Genomic DNA, 13,184 nt, shown 5'->3' on the forward strand with positions numbered 1-13,184 from the left:
TGATATCGAATGACGGAAAAGAAAGAGAGAAAGACTTATTATATTTATTTATTAACAACACACTGAAGCTTAGAGCAATACATTTCAGGTTATATAGTATTCTCATCTTCTATACTATTACAAAAATACCTTTCAACTATCTCTACTTATCACAACAATACTAACTAACTCGTTAGCTCTAAGCTTGACACTTGTTAGCTATTACTCCCCCCCTCAAACTCAGCAAGGAACTAGTAAGCTGAGATTGTTCTCGTGGTTCACAGAGTGGATAGGATCAGTGAGTGTTGCTGTTGAGATTGTTGAAGCAAAACTTGCCAAACTTGCTGAACTTGCAGGTGATACATCAGTACGCGACGCACCCAATGCCAAAGTGTGACAATGTTTGATGAACACAGGACTGTGTAAACCCTTTGTTTATTCATCGGCAACCTGATCCTCAGTGGGAATATATTGAACCGTAATGTCTTTCTTCTGAACTTTCTCTCAAACAAAATGATAATTCGTGTCTAATTATTTTATCTTTGAATGAAACACTGCATTTGAACAGATTGCCAATACAGACAAGTTATCACAGTGTAGGCAAGGAAGAAATGATAACACCTGATGAATGTCTTTGAGAAGTGACCTGATCCAAAACACATCTGCAGCACAGTGAGCTAGTGCTTTATATTCTGCTTCTATTGAACTTCGAGAAACTGTTGATTGTTTCTTAGATTGCCATGATATTGGATTGTTTCCTAGGAAAACAATATAGCCTGTGATAGATCGCCTTGTGTTGATGTCTGCAGCCCAGTCAGAATCCGAGTATGCATTTATAGAGAAGTCTGTGCAGTTTGTGTATCTCAAACCACATGTAATTATGCCTTGTAAATACCTCAAAATTCGTTTAACTAAATGAAAATGCATCTCAGTGGGATTAGTCATGTATTGGCACACCATATTAACTGAATGAGCTATGTCAGGTCTAGTAAAGGTCAAGTATTGCAGTGCTCCTACTGTGCTTCTATTGAGTAGGATCAGTCATTGGCACCCCTTCTATGATAAGTAGTTGTTTATATGGTTTAGAAGGTGTGGATGTAGGTCTGCAATTCTCCATACCAGCTTTATGCAGCAAATCCCTTGCATACTTAGATTGGTTGACAAACAAAGACCCATCTTCCTGATACTGAATTTGCAAGCCTAAGAAGTAGGTAAATCTGCCCATATCTTTTAAATCAAATACCTCTGTAAGATCTTGAACCACTCGCTGAATTTGTGCCTCACTTGAACCAGTTAGGATTATATCATCCACATATAACAGAAGTATAACCACGTCTTTGTTATCAAATCTCACAAACAAACTTGTATCAGAGAGAGAGGTTTTGAAACCCAAAGATGGCAAATAACTATTCCAAGCTCTTGGAGCTTGTTTGAGACCATATAAAGACTTGAATAATTTGCAAACGTAGTTTGGATACTTTGAATCAACAAACCCTTGAGGTTGTTTCATATAAACCTCTTCTTCCAAATCACCATGCAAAAAAAGCGTTTTTAACATCCAATTGTCTTAGTGACCATCCAAATTAAGCAACTAGTGTTAGAATTAATCTGACAGTTGTATGTCGAACCACAGGACTAAAGGTCTCTGAGTAATCCAAACCTAGTTCTTGAGTAAAGCCTTGTGCTACTAACTGAGCTTTATATCGTGAAACAGTCCCATCAGAATTCTTCTTAACCTTATACACCCATTTTCTACCAATAACACCTCTATCATTTGGTGGGGGCACCAGATTCCAAGTGCCTTGTGCTATCAAAGCATCGAACTCCTCTTGCATGGCTATCTGCCACCATTGATGAGCAGATGCTTGCTTAAAAGTTTTAGATTCCTCATAATCTATTATATCAGCTAGGAATGAAAAACCTCCAGAAAAATCATTGTCAATATTCAGAGACTGTAATTTAGGCAAATCAGCATAATATGCAACATAATTCTTCCTAGAAATTGCTCCAGTTTGAAGCCTAGTTTGTATACCAGTGTTTGTAGGTAATACATGTACACCAGAGTGATGTGATGTTGGAGAAATAGGTAAAATTACCTGAAGTTGTGCAGGATCTAGGACAGGGAGCAAAGGAGTTGTTTCAGTTAAAGAAGAAAGAGTAGGACTTGAAGATGTTGAATGAACTGACAAGCCTTCACTATCCATTCCTTGTATGTTTCCATCACTGTGATGCAATATGTCATTACTGTAGTCTCTCACAGGAGATGGCTGTGTAAATTCCAATGGAGATACCTCAGATGAACTCACAAATTGTTGATCAGATGATTGAGACATAGGTGCAGAAATAGGTACTGGTATAAGCACAGAAGAAGTTTGCACTTGATTTAATTTATCTTGAAGTATAGGTATATTTTGAAGAACTAGTTTATATGGAAAAGTGCTCTCATCATGAAACACACGCCTGGTGATAATGCACTTCCGTATATTTAAATGAAAACATATAGCGCTCTTATATCCCCCCTGAGTATCCCAAGAAAACACACATCACAGACCGTGGTTGAAGTTTATTTGCAATGTAGGGTCTAATCCATGGATAATCTGCACTGCCAAAGATTTTTAAACTCTGTAAGTCTGGAAGTTTCTTGTATAATAGGTAAAATGGAGATACCATATTCAAAGTCTTGCATGGCATCCTATTTATGAGAAACACTGAGTGAGCACATGCAAAATACCAAAACTCATATGGTAATCTAGCTTGTGTAAGCAATAATTCCAATCTCTACAATATGTCTATGTTTCCTCTCAGCAATCCCATTTTGCTGAGGTGTATAAGGACAAGACACCATATGCATTATACCTTTTTTAGCAAGAAAATTATTGAACCGTGTACTTTTATATTCTCCTCCTCCATCAGTTTGCAAACATTTAACAGATATTCCAAACTGATTTAGTACAAATGCATAAAATTTGATAAAGACAGAGAACACATCTGACTTATTCACCAAAGGAAATATCCAAACATATCTTGTATATTCATCAACAAACAGTACATAATACTTGTAACCATCTAGAGACTTTACAGGTGAAGGACCCCATAATCACTATGTATCTTTTCAAATGGTGAGGTACATTTATTAGGCCTAGATGGAAATGGTAATTTGGACATATTTCCTTGAGTACAAGATACACATATACTTTGACTATGGTCTATACTAACTCAAACCTGAGATTGTTTCAGCATAGAAAACAATATGTCATTGGCAGGATGACCTAGTCTTTGGTGCCAAATCTGACACTTCACTACTTAACCCACTAAAGCTGCTAGTAATGAAACTGCAGATTGTAAACCCTTGCTCTTTTGAAAAACTAGAATCTAAAACAATTCTCTTAGCCTACTTTTTCCTTGATACAGTATCTCCTTTGTCCACTTGTCCTGCACAAAGAAATTAGTTTCATCACAAATAAACCAAGATTTATTATCTACACATAGTTGTTTGACAGACAATAAATTTCGAGCAATCTGAGGAATGTGTAAAACATGTTTGAGGACAAGAGAACGATTATTAGTCTCTATAGTAGTATGACCAACACTCTGAATTGATAAATCAATACCATTTCCTATTGTAATCTTTTCAGATCCCTCAAATGGCATGACTTGTGACAATCCAATCATATCTGCCGTCATATGATGAGATGCTCAAGAGTCTGCAGGTCCATATTGAGTTGTTTGTTGTGCACTCATGGCATTGAAAGATGGTGGTGGAAGATGACCCTGAAATGAATAGTTTCCTCTATGAAAACACTCAAAAGCTGAATGACCCTGCTTACAACAAATTTGACATTCAACCTGAAACCTAGTTGCAAAAACATTGTTGTTCTTTCTGTGATAGCAGTTTGTAGCTGTATGCCCTCTTTTATTGCAAATTTGACACTCAATGACCACATTAGTTCTTGTATCTGTGCTCCCAGACCATGTAGAGTTGCCATTATATCTAAAATTCTTTCCCTTGAACCCACCATTATTTCTTTATTGTACTGTCCTTTTGAACCCTGAAAGTTTTTAGAACCATACTGACCTCCATTGATGCTAGACTGCTAAGAGTTAAATCCAGAAGGTGGAAAACCTCCCATATTACCAGCAAAACCATAACCAAATTGTGGTGGATAAAACGGAACATGTTGTTGAGGCAAAGGATAAAACGGAGGTGGGACAGGATATTCTAGTTGTTGTGGAGCTAGGTATGGACCTTGAGTAATGACACATGTTGTAGTTGCTGGAATATGACTATGATTCTGAGGATTTGAAGTAAAACCAGATATAGTAGACCCAAAAGTCCCAGAATTAGAACTAGAACCAGAACTATTCATATACAAGGCAGACAAATTTTGAGACAAGATAGTAGTGTCCCCTTCAATCTCTTTTTCAGCACCAAGCAATTGAGCACGAAACTCTTTTAGTGTAATGGAAGATTCCCTAGCCAAGATGGCTGTTCGAATAATAGCATACTCTTTAGGCAAACCAACTAATCCAACGATTATAACATCATTATCTGAAATGAATTCCCCTGCTACATTAAGCTGATCTTTAATATTCTTTAACCTCAATAGAAACTTATCAATCGTATCTGTCCCTTTTTGGATTGTATGCAACTCAGTTTTTAGGTGATTCACCTTTGACTTAGACACCGAAGCAAATTTATCTACCATATTGGTCCAAGCATCAGCAGCAATCTTACAACCAAGAACATATTCCACGGCTTCATCTATAAGGTAGCCAAAAGAAGACTAAGTAAAGTCATATCCGTAGATTCCCAATCTATAAATGCCTGTGTAACCTCCTTAGTTATGCCTAAATCTGTAGGAATGACAAATTTAGGAGGACTGATGCGATGAGAGTTAAGCACTCAAATTAAACCCTCTTTTGACAATTGTAGTATATGTATAAGTAGGGATCGTTCTAAACCGGGGATTAGGAGGGCTTGCTAAAACCTCTAAACTTACTCAAAAACATAAAAACAAAGTTAAAAACGTTTGAATAGACTCAAGGGACTCAAAACAGATTCTAAAGACGCAAAACAACTTAAATACACTCAAAATTGCCAAAAAACACTTACTGGGCAGATTTGACTCTAACACAACTTTGGATGAATTTAGTGTTTTGGTTTGAATCAAAACACTCAAAAACACTAACGAAATAGAAATTTAACACTTTGAAACAACAAGGTAAAAGGGGGATTTTGGTTTTGACGAATTCGAAATAAACAAGCAAGTTATAAAACTAGGTAGATTATAAAATGAATTTGAGAAATAAAATGATGGATGGATTAGTTAGAGGTCCGTTCTTCACACATGACACACTTGTACATGAATCGATTTCCAATTGCTTTTCAATAAACTATGATACTCAACACCCCAGATTAACCGTGATGCACAAATTAACCCTCAGATTTTCCTTTACTCATTGAATTGGATGAATGCATGCGACAACCCAAATCATTCTCTAAAAGTCCCCTATATGAATGCATAATAGAGATACAATCAGAGATCATTACGTTCAATGAAAATCATAAGTGTTGACGAGGCAATTATAACTATGAATGCATGATACAATTGCCAAGAATTCAATTAACGCGATTATGATAGACAACCTTCACTACTCATGAATATAAACTTGTAACGATTAGGTGAAACTCATTTATATTCTAGCATCTAATTCATGCATGAAAACTAAGTATGCATCCTTAATAAACATACAAGAATCAGTTATGAATAAAATAGATAATTGAATTGTACAATTGGAAGAGATCAATTCAAATCTCAAGCATGTTCATGGCTTCAAACTTCCCCCTAACTAAATAGGGGTTTAGCCACTCATAATTGCAACAAAATTAGAAAATAACAAAGTAAACATTGAAAGAAAGAACGGAGTACACCTAAAACGCTCCAAAGTTCCAAGCTTGAAACGTCAAGAACCTTTGTTTTCACCACCTTGTTGTAGCACAAGTGTCTAGGATGTGTATGGATATATGGATGGAATGGATTTGCACGGCTAAGAGATGAAAGTGTATGGATTGGTGAGATGTAGTATGGCTAGATGAATGGATGGAGGTCACGGCAAGGAAATTGTGTTTGTGAATGAAGTTGTGAGATGTGAAATGTAGTGTCTTTGGATGATGGCCCCCCCCAAATTATGGTGAAGGGTGGATGTTTTTATAGGCTACAGAGAGGAGTGTATGGAGTTGTAATGAGTGAATGTAATGGGTGTAGTGGGTGAGTGTTGTGGTAATGAGTTGATGTAATGGGTGTAGTGGGTGGATGTTTGGTAATGAGTGGATGTAATGGGTGTAGTGGGTTGTGGTAATGAGTGGATGTAATGGGTGTAGTGGGTGGATGTAATGGGTGTAGTGGGTGGATGTTTGGTAATGAGTGGATGTAATGGGTGTAGTGGGTTGATGTTTGGTAATGAGTGGATGTAATGGGTGTAGTGGATGAATGTTTGGTAATGAGTAGTGTTTGGTAATGAGTGGATGTAATGGGTGTAGTGGGTGGATGTTTGGAGAATGGATGTGTTGGGTGAAATGAGTGGATGTAGTGGTAGGTGAATGTGTTGGGTGAAATGAGTGGATGTAGTGGTAGGTGAATGGATGTGTTGGGTGAAATGAGTGTGCTAAAATGGTTATTTATAGGGAGAGGATGATGCACAAACTTCAAATTTCGTCCATTCCTTTTGCTCCAAGCATATGTCATCCATTCCATGCCCAAAAATGCTCCAAAATGCTCTAAAATGCACTTCTTTGCCACATTAACCCTTTGGACCTACAAACATACGAAAATAGCTTAAAATACTAAAATAACTACGAACTAACAACATAAATGCCAAGAAACAAGCTAACTAAGTCGCATAAATATGCTCCTATCAAGGACATACATCTGTGCCATCGAAATGACCAAAGAGCTTGTAACCTTTAAGCACTGACACAAACTAAAAATACCATTTTGCAAAATTGTCATCTTTCAACTTAGTAAGCATACCAAGAAGACTATCCACTTTCGGTGAAGCCATGATTAACTACAAACCAGCGAAGTAACACTGTTTTCTATACAAAAATAATTCTGCCTTTCACCAAGAGATTGACACTCTTCGATTTCTTCCGTTTACCAAGAAATTTACACTCTTCGAATTTTATCAACAAGAAAGAAAGACTGATACTTTCTGTTTGAACAAGAAAGACTGATACTTTCTTGAATTCACCCAACACCAAAGAAAGATTGATACTTTCTTGAAATCACACAAACTCTACCAAGAAAGACTGATACTTTCTGGAACACACAAGATTCAACAAAATTATTGAACACAAGTACAATCTAGAACATAGAACTCATTCATCAGAAGACAAATCCTCAAACTTCATCACGAATACAATCATCATCAAACACATCATATTTCTTCAACAAACCAATTACTCACAAATCAATCACAGAAATCGCAATAGAAATTTATCTCAAGAACCAATTAGATATCACCTGAGAATAGCAAATTCACCAAGACGCTTCGCAAAACCGAGACCAGAAATAAATCGTCGAACAACCCTCTGAGGCATCGATGAACCAGATCTTTCAATGATTGCAGCGGAAGAACCTTCAGGACCGACTACGGCAGAAAGCCAAATACAGCGATGATACCATATTAATCTCTGAGGAAACAGAATACTAGCAACAATGGAAGATCTATGAAACTGAGAGATGATATCAAAGGACGAAAGAGAGAGAGAGAGAGAGAGAGAGAGATAGAGAAAGACTTATTATATTTCTTTATTAACAACACACTGAAGCTTAGAGCAATACATTTCAGGTTATATAGTATTCTCATCTTATGTACTATTACAAAAATACCCTTCAACTATCTCTACTTATCACAACAATACTAACTAACTCGTTAGCTCTAAGCTTGACACTTGTCAGCTATTAGTGCATATGTGCCATATATCTCCTAGCCATTATTAGACTATCCCGCCAAGCAAGGGGAAGGCTTTAAATTTCTTAACCAATACTAGAACTACTAGACTAAAACAAAAATTTCTCCAAGGTTTTTTTAGTTTATGGAAAAATTGTGGGGTTTAAAATATGGTAATGTTGAAGGAAAACTTGCATGGTAAGGTAGAGAGGGATGGCAAGAGAGAGAAAGAGAAAGCGTTCAGTGATCGTAAATTGTACACGCTCATTTATGGTCTTATGCTTTTATTTATATTAATCAGGTGGGTTTTTATTGCCTCACAAATAATACAAGTGATAAAAGGATTTGATATCCCAACTCCTATTAAAATCTACTTCTAGATTTATACAATCACTTTCTTAAACAGTATTAGCTACAACAAGTAATACATTATATACTAAGAGCTAGAATATCACTTACAAGTGAATAAAAATATCACTAAACTATAATACTAAATGACAAGAGAGTTACTTAATATTTAAACATTAAAAGCATGTGCAGAATGACAAATCTTGACTGCACCAAACTTCGTGATTTGTTTTGTCTTTGATAAAAAAATGGCATTTAATCTTCTGATTAAAGGACGGTGTTCTATATGTTGGTAAGTTGTTTTCATCTTCATTTTAATCACTTGACATAACTCTCAAAAGTCAAGTAAAAACAAGCAAATAATTGGGATTCAGATTGTTAACTTTATAATATTTATGAGCCAATGTGAATTTCCAAACTTTGCAACAATTTGATTTCGAAAAGTTTCCTACATATAAGAGACATTTTCTTGATTTTTTTGAGAAAATCAAGAAAATGTCTCTTATATGTAGGAAACTTAGAATAATGATATGGCACTACACAAAACTATTATGCACGATACGAATCATAAATGAATTTCTAGATAGAACAAGACATGATGATGACACACATATATATAATATTGTAATTGCTCATAGATCAGTACGTGGACAAAGCTCGCCCAAAATATTATTGTACACATGTAAATTTCGGTGAAAATAAGTAGTCACGAACTCATTAAATTTTGACATGTGAGAGTTTAAGTAGCGTGTACCATATGTCTCACAAATCGTACACATGGCTTGTGATTCATCAAAATTGAATGAGTCATCAAGAGAACACGTGTCAACACTTGCCGAAAATGAATTATTTAATTTTAATTTAAATTAAACAAATTAATTAATTTAAATGTAAATCAAATGAAAATGCCAAACTTAGAATATTGATTTATTTCATTTTTATTTGATTAAATCAAATGTTAATTGATGGAGTCACATCATAAATCACGAACCAAGACATAAATCAAGTCTTGGTTCTTATGCAGGCAAAGCTTGGAGAGTCTATAAATACAGGCTCCAAAACAAAGAAGGGTTCCAGAAAATCATTCCCACACCCAGACGTTGAAGCTCTAAACCTCCCAAACTCCCAAATTCTCAAACAATTAGAAGATTCAAAACGCTCTCTGCATTCTTTGCCACACTCCCAAATTTTCAAACGCTTGTCCTCCATTGCCAAGAGCCAAAACCTCATGGCTTCTGTAAATTCATTAATACAAATATTATTTTGTACACGTATTCTTGTTTCATGTGCTACAAAAAATTCGTGTTTACAAATACATGGACAAAGCATGTAAGAATCATAAACCCCAAATCCCCAGCTCACCCGTACAGGTCGCCATTGTCTGTCTTACTCCAACACAAAAGATCTAATGTTGCAATCTATTTTGAACTTCATTGATCGGTAGCAGTGAAAATGGCACCGGTGTGTTCGTTGGTGTTTTCGACAGTTGCAGAGAGTATTATACGATAGTGCATGCATGTGTCATTGAAATTAATAAACCCAAGTTTAAAATAAGTAAATAAATATAGATAAATGTTGTGGGCATAATTTATTGAACAATTATGGAGGCCGTAAAGAGAAGGTGCGGCACATAAAGAGAGAAGAGACAGATGTGTAATTGTGAGGTGTGTTCTATTCCACCCCATTGTGCCTTTATTTATAGTAGTAGGGAAGGTTAATTCCTTATCCTTTGAGGATTACAACTCTAATAGGATATTAACTACTAAAGGAAATATTCAAAGATATTCCTAAATACAATAGGATTTAAACAATCACATTCCTAATCTAATAGGACTGCAACACTCCCCTTTGAGTGTGTAAATACTCAACAAAATGGTGCATCAGGTCTTCAGCGATGAATTAAGTACACTTGATAAAGTCGGCACAATTAGCGAATGCGAGTCTCAGATCAATGGAAGAATGCATAAAAAGGCAAAACTCACAAAACCTCGCTATAATAAAACCCAAGGTGAGAGAAAACTCATAGATTAAGGAGAAAAGTGAGAAGTTGCATTAAGTCAAAACTATACGTCTTATGGACGCAAGTAGAAAAGCTCACAAGGGTATGATCAGCCCAGGATGGGTACCTCGTCAAAACCTAGTTAGGTAGCAAAAACCCAGTGGGAAAAAAGAGTACATTAAGATTAAGTGAGTATACTTCTAGATACTCCCCTTGAGTTTGACAAAACTTCCAAATGAGAACTACAAGAATTTCATATGAATAGTTAGGCATACCAATTCCTTGAACAAGCTTCTGGAAGGTTGACTTCGACAGTGACGTCATATAGAGGTCGGCAAGGTTGTCTAGGATCAGCTTGCATGACTTTAATCTCCTAACGCTTTGCTGATGTAGATGTAGACACAATATGTCTTGCCATTGACTTTGTTGATGTATCATGTCTTGGTCAAGTTGATACATGCGGCATAATTTTCATGGATCGTCGTTAGGACTCAACGATGATGAAAACAGCAAGTACTTCGAATATGCTCAGCAAGAACTCCTAACCATGTCTCACATGTGGCGTAGTGAAGTGAGGTGAGTCTTGGAACGATTTGAAGATTTTGCAACTAAGGTCATATTGTGGACCTCTAAGATATTGTGATATCCCTTAACGGTAAAGACATAAACATTCAGGGATTTTGCCTTGTGTGGGTTTGATAAGTAACCAGTGTCAGCATAACAACAAGGCAAACATCACTCCGAGGATCAGGGGGTCGGATCCACTCAGGATGCATTGGGATTTGCCCAAAATTGTAGTACCTTCAAGGTATATCTTGAATACTAATTAAGTGGTTGCGTGTAAATGCAGTGCTGTATCTTTACCAATAGATCAACAGCGAAGAAGATGTCTTGTCTAACCAATGAGCTAAGTAAAATGAATCACAAAGTTGAACTTAGATATGGAATTTTGGATTCCATAACCTCTTCAAGGGTTTCATTTGCATATAACGTATGGACGAACACAGATATACTCAAAAGTAACACCTTCGAGGTGTAGTTCGACTGATAGACCAAAGTACCGTTAGAACAATGCTTCAGCTTCAGGTCAAGGCATAAAAGAGTTTCCCAATATCATTCATCTCAAATTTCATCCTCAGGTGCGAGGTAGTTTTCTCAAGCTCTTCTAGAGTTTTAGTGAGATTCGTGTCAACGACATAAACTGTAACTCTAGCAATTCAAAATAAAACTTCATAGTTTAACACGCAAGGGCATTCATTCATATCCCTGACTGATCAAATAATCACTTAGGATGGGCATACCACATCAGTCGGATTGTTTCAATCCGTAAGTGAACGCCTCAAACAAGTTAAAAGGGTGTTCCGTGGTTTGGAACTATTTGAACCAATCCATGTAATTCTTTGAGAACTTACATGTAAATCTCTGTATCTATATCCCTATGGAGAAAACACTAACCACATTTCATAACGTTGTTATCAATCACATGACGTTTGAGAGAAACCTTCCACCGTAAGGTGTGCATCATATCGTATTATTTCACTCATCTCATTACACTTCCTTTCCCACTTGAAACACAACAGGGTTTCCTTGGGTAGTGTATGAACAATATGTCCAAAATACACTTTGGTAAGGAATTTTAACCTGGATTGTAATTTTGGTTGTCTAATCAATTCTACATTGTCACTTAATTAACGGAACACGGTTCGATATCATCACTTTTCATTTATGTCAGTAACTACCATATAAGTGAAAACATCATCGATGGTAATCTCATTTCAATTCTATTAACTCATCCAAACTAGTATATTGGACCAAGAACTTCAAGTCTCTAGAGTAATCCGGATTAATCTCATGAGATGGAAATGATTTGAGACAACGATTAGTATGGATTCATTATTGTGTCATGTCTTCCTCTTTTAGGGAAGTGAATCCTAATAACCGAGTGATTTATTGGCTATCCGCTTGTGTATCGAACCGTCTAACAGAGGCATCTAAACCGTCTAACAGAGGTGGCACACCTTTCGGGGATGTTGACTCGACATCCATTAAGTACATCTATCCTTGCAGGCATGTTTATAGCTGGTATATGATCTCGTCACTTTAGCTAGATTAGAGGAATACGTATGGAGCAACATTTTGAAAGCTAGAATACATCGCACTTGCTTATCACACTTGTACGGTACAGGGAACGAGATGAGACATAGTGGGAAACATCCACGCAAATTCATGTCGTTCTCCAAGAACGTTGAGGTTCTTATCTCCCCCTAACGGTGGGAAGACTGTCTCATTTAAGTGACAACCCATAAATGAACGGTAAAGAGATCACATGCAAGGGCTCGAAGAGAGTTAGTGTGAAGGAGAATCATAATCGACAAAGATTCACATCCTTCTTTTGATGACCTATATTGGTACGTTGCGGCAGCACAACTTGGCACTTGGAATGCACATCCAAATGCGTAAATACGAAGCGTCATGTTCGTACCCAGTAACCAACTGTAACATCAAATAGGTCAGGTGGCAATGGTCCTCAAGACAGACCAACATAGATGCGTACAAGATTGCATAACCCTTGGTAGAGACCAACATAGATGCGTACATTCACCAAGGTACGGGCGATCATTTAAATTGCACTTTATGATCACAATGCGAGGCTATTTAGGGTAAACATGGAAATTTGATGTTCAATTATAAACCCAAAAGACATGCAATACTTTATCGAAAACCATCAATATAAATTCTCCAGCATTATCCAGTCTCCCAAACTTTAAGGGATAAGTAGGGTGATGAACCCTTAAAATCGGCCAGGAGTTTAGTAGCAATGTGTGTGGACAAACATGTGACCAGTTTATTAATTCATCAACCAAAACCATAAGTATTTATATGGTCCGCATTTTGGTTGGATTAG

The 13,184-nt window shown here is 36.6% G+C and overlaps 1 long non-coding RNA gene across 1 annotated transcript; it reads right to left on the minus strand.

Moving 5' to 3' along the window:
- Window positions 1-5,729: 5,729 nt before the first annotated feature.
- On the minus strand, window positions 5,730-7,785 carry LOC139192650 (uncharacterized). Its single transcript, XR_011576883.1, has 2 exons — window positions 7,503-7,785; window positions 5,730-6,794 (listed from the first exon to the last, which is right to left on the minus strand). It is a non-coding gene; the product is annotated as an uncharacterized lncRNA (long non-coding RNA).
- Between the last annotated feature and the right edge of the window lie 5,399 nt (window positions 7,786-13,184).

The sequence above is a fragment of the Malus domestica genome, chromosome 16, assembly GCF_042453785.1.
Source record: "Malus domestica chromosome 16, GDT2T_hap1".
Classification (NCBI taxonomy): Eukaryota; Viridiplantae; Streptophyta; class Magnoliopsida; order Rosales; family Rosaceae; genus Malus; species Malus domestica.